Below are 4,872 nucleotides of genomic sequence, written 5' to 3' on the forward strand. Positions count from 1 at the left end.
CCCCCTCTGCGCACTTCTCCCCCTCCCCGCGGCTAAGGAGCCGGCAGCCTGAACTCCGGCGCGCCAGGTTTTTCCAGCCGCCGCGAGCGCCAGGAGGGAGGGGAACGCCGCACCAGACAGAGCACTGGGTTCAACAACAGGATTGGTTACAAGTAGGGAGCTTTCGCCACTACACCGGGCCCCTCGGACTGTGCCGGCGCAGCACCCGAGGCTCTCGCCAGCCCAGCGCCCAGGTGCTGAGGTAAGTGAGGCGCGAGCTGTTTGGGTCCGGCTCCAGCGTGGGCGCGCAGTGTCCCGGGGACCCGGCTCGCGGATTTGGGGGGAAAGGGCAGGGTCCGCGCAGGCTGCCTGAAGGACAGAGAGGCTTCCTGGGGCTCTCACTCCTGCAGAGCTGGACAGCGTCTATGGGGCCCTACAGCCCAGAGCCTGACAGCCCTGCAGGGTCGGACCAGCGGGAGCTGAACGCCTGAGCCCAGAAGGAGTCAGGGCCCCGACGACGCCACAGTCACCCCACAGCGACCCTTCTTCTCCTTCTTAGTCAGAAAATAAGTTTGTTGCGCTGCGAGGCAGCCACAAAACAAGGAATCCAGAGCCCAGAATGCTTCGGGAACCCTTAAAATCAGCTCCTCCAACTGGTTCAGGCCACTGCCCCTTCTCCGTGCGCCCTCACGTGAGCTCTGGCGCCGGGTTCTTGGCGGGGCTTTTCTTCTGATAGCCCAGTTACAGCCCACAGCAGAGGGAGGCGAACTTGGGGTTTGAAGGGAATTGGGACTAAAGGAACAGGAGCCCGTAGCCCTGATGGAAGGAGCCGTGTGGAAACAGACACTGATTTTTGGAGCGTCCACTGTGTGCCAGGCTGGGTGCTAAGCGCTGGGGCTACGGCGGCGAGCGACAGACCAGGTGCCTGCTCTTATGAAAGGTACCTGGCTTCCCCAATCTCTGCCAGGGGAGCTTGTGGGGTGGCATTCGTTTCCAACAACTTCTGGGGGATTTCCAGTTTCTTTTGAGAGGCAAGACAACCGTCTTGTCTCCTCCCCGGACCCAGACAGCAGCGAGCTGTGCGCCAGGCGCCCCACAGACACCAATCCACTGGTGTCTTCGTACATTTTCTCTCTTGTGCTTCGTGTATATATTTTACTATTTATGAAAGGTATGGAGGTGAGGGTAGGAGGACGTGGGCTCCTGAATCTCTTTGAACCAGCCAGAGAGTCGGCTGCATGAAAACGTTTTGCAGCACAGCGGAGCTCCTGCGAGGAGGCGGCTTCGCGCATCGGGAAGATAAGGCGGTTGCTTGCTGGCCAGGGTCTCCAGATTTGGTGCGAAAAAGCTTGCGGAGGTTGTGTAGGGCGAATCAGTGTGACTGAGCACCTTGGGTGTGTGGTCTGCGTGGAGGAGAGTGGGCTGAATCTTGAGGTGTGTTGGAGCTTTATTTGTAAGGAGGAGTTCCTGAAAGGAATGTTCGTGGAACTTTTTCTAGTTTTCCTGCTGGAATCAACATAGGGGCGGGGACATGTTTGTCAGAATAACAGTGTCATTTAATTGCATGGGAAGCTCTTGCAGTTTACTGTAGTGGGAGCTGTATAGTTTAAGGAGTAACGCCACATAACTGAATCGTTTGGACACCTACGTAAGATAATTTGGAAAGTGCTTGTATTTTTTTTTTTTTTTTTGAGGTTTGTGGTTTATGTCCTTTAGAGAATGGGGTAGGAGTGTAAAGCCTGTGTAGGTGCGTATGAGCAGGTCCACACAATAGCGTTCCCAAGTCTGGCTAATAGCAAGTTTGTTCTGTCTTTCTCTGTCTCTACCCAAGTGGGTGAAAAAGAACAGTGTGTCATGTAGACAGGCACCTTGAGGTGATTTGGGTGGCATTCATGAGAAAATTCACATGTTACCCGTAAGTATATTCTTGCTATTTTTATCTTGATTTCTTTAAAGATGTTGTGGGAATCTCTGCAGTGGGTCGCAGGAGTAGGTAAGATTGTAAGGATCAAAAACAAGTTTCATGAGAATATTATTTTTGCTACCTTATGAAACAGCTATTGATTTGTTTGTTGAAGCTGGTTTCAGCTGCTCTGTCTTGTTGAGGAGAGATGATGATGATAAACCTCATTGTTTTTCCATCTGAACCCTGGGAGGTAGCTGGCAAGGATGGAAAAACTGATCTTTTCAGTTAAAGACTAAGAGTCTAAGAGAAGTGACTTGTTTAAGGGTGCTTGTCAGAGCCACATGTAAGTTTCAACAGAGGTAGATTTTCTTTTTTGCAGTTTTTTCTTTTTCTTTCTTTCTTTTTTTTTAAACAACACTTTTCAGTTTCTTTGAGTTGTAAAACTTTTCAAGTCAGTTGGGAGTCAATTCAGTACGTTTCTCCATAGTCATTTCATATTGGCAGATAATTAAGAGTGATTAGAGAACAAACCTTTCAAATGATGTTGGATTTTTTATCATTCACTTATTTTACCTACTTCTCTCTCCTTTTTGTTCAAAAGTAGGTCTTCTGATTTCTTTTCCGCTCTAAGCACTAAATCTTTTGGCTGCAATTTTTCTTCTGAAATGTGTACAGGACATCCATTCCTTCAATTTAGGTCTTAAAAAAATAAAGCTTCTCAGCAGAAAATTCCCATGCATGGTACTGACTTTTCTACAAGTTTGTCTGATTATGATTTTAACTTGTTGGTTCTTCTTTGTTATGTTTGAAGACAGACATAATATACATTAGCTTCAATCTCTCTTATCTTAAAAAATTAATATTTTGTACAAACTTGCTTTTATATTGTTTTAGTTGAATGAACCTATTTCATATGATAGGCGGGGGTTGTCTCTACACACTGATTTTTTTGTTCCTTTTTGTTCATTTTTCCCTATAGTGCTATGTTTTAAGCCTAGTGAAGGAGGCAAGGAGGCAGGATTTACTGCCTAGATTTATCGATCTTCATATTATTATTGTTTACTATCAGAAGATATCAATAACATTTATTTATAAACTGAAGACATGCTGTTATATGATACACTACTGGTAAAACACACAGAAAAAGAAACAAAAAAAGATGAATAAAGCAAAAATTATGAAATAGAAGTTCTCATGCTGTTGTTATGTATCCCAGTGGATCGTTTTGCACAGCCCCTGGGGTGTATACCACACTTTAAAGATCACTGCCGGTTTGATATTTTTAAAATCTTTCCTTATCTCTGCTGTGTCGTTCGTTATCTCTGATACTCTAGCCAGTTGTAAAACTGCTACACTTCTATATCTTTTGTAAAAAATAGATTAAGCACACTTGTTGTCCTGTCATGGACTCATATGTGGATAGAATGAGCTATAAGGGATGAATGTGTTTTGGAGATGTCATCTTAGATCTCCCAAAGTAGATATACAGGTGAATTTTTAAAAATGGAGTTTTAGTTTAAAGATTAAGTACCAATGATCAGGAAGTGAAGAATCCAAGGAGTAAATGAGGGAAGATCGGAAGGACACTTTCCACATTGCAGTGTTGTGTAGAGGCTGGAAAGTTCATAAATCTTGAAGCAGATTAACCCAGATCCAAATCTGGCTCCATCATTTATGACATTTACAGTACTGGGCAATGTAGTTCCTTAATTTCTGTGAGCCTTAGTTTCTTTAGCTATAAAATTGGGATAACATCTATTTTAAGGCATCATGATAGGGATTAAACATGAGAGCATGAGTCGACATGGGTCAAGAGCTTGGCTGTATTAGATTGACTTTTTAACAGCTATAATGGATCCAAAAAGGATACTGCCTCAGATGTGAAATATATTTATTTCTTGGTTGTATGAAGTCCCAGAATGGGTGATCATGGCAGTACTCCTTCAAAGTGTGATTCAGAGACCCAACCTTCATCTGTTCTGTGCCCTTGCCATCTTCAGCAGGGTCACCGTGCTTACTTACATCAAGCCATTGGAAAGAGGAAGACTTGGAAGGATGTTAATTGCCCAAAACTGGAATGAGTGCATATTACATTTCCTTACACTGCACTGGTCAGAACCCAGTTCTTTGTGGATGTATGTTGCTATTAAGGAGGCTGGGAAATACAGTCTAGAAGTGTTATCCAGGAAGGAGAAGAAATTGTTGGGGGAGCAACTAGGATTCTCTGATGTTTTATTACTATATGTGATATTTCTTCCATGTTCATTGACTGTTACTTCCCTTCTCCTAACCCTTGTTTTTTTTTTTTTTTTTCTGGTAGAAAAACTGGAATGGATACAATAAATAATAATAGTTTTTTCTGGTAGAAAAACTGGAATGGATACAATAAATAATAATAGAAGCAGTTAATACATACATAGTGCTTACTATTTCTGAGATACTTTTTAAAGCACTTTGCCCTACTTTGCCCTTCTGTTATTATCTCTGTTGTACAGATGAGGAAAACTAGGCATAGAGAAACTAAGTTATTTGTTCATCATAGCTAGTAAGTAGCAGAGCTGGGATCTGAACCAGGTTCTCTCCCTCCAGAATTGATTTTTTTTAACAGCTTTTTTTGCTTTTGCCTCAATACTTTTCTTATTTAAGCCACTGGACCACTTTTTACTTTTGCCTATATATAAAAAATGTCGCCAGGAGAATTTTTTAAAATACTAAAGTAGAAAAAAAAGATGTAATCCGTAGCATACTGAGCTTTGCAATTTTTTTTATTTATGTATTTATTTATCTTTATTTTCTGCATGACTAAGGGGACTGTATATATATCCCAGGTACCCCTCTAAAAGAAAATGGTCCCTCTTGTTCTCATCCTGCTGGCCCATTTCCATTAGAGAATCTGCTTCATCTTACGTTTCCTATGTATTTGTCTTTCATAAAAATGCCTGTTACAGTTTTGGTTCCCAATGGCTGCAGTAGAAATGTGTAGTGGT

The sequence above is a fragment of the Colobus angolensis genome, unplaced genomic scaffold (genome assembly GCF_000951035.1).
Source record: "Colobus angolensis palliatus isolate OR3802 unplaced genomic scaffold, Cang.pa_1.0 Scaffold160, whole genome shotgun sequence".
Classification (NCBI taxonomy): Eukaryota; Metazoa; Chordata; class Mammalia; order Primates; family Cercopithecidae; genus Colobus; species Colobus angolensis.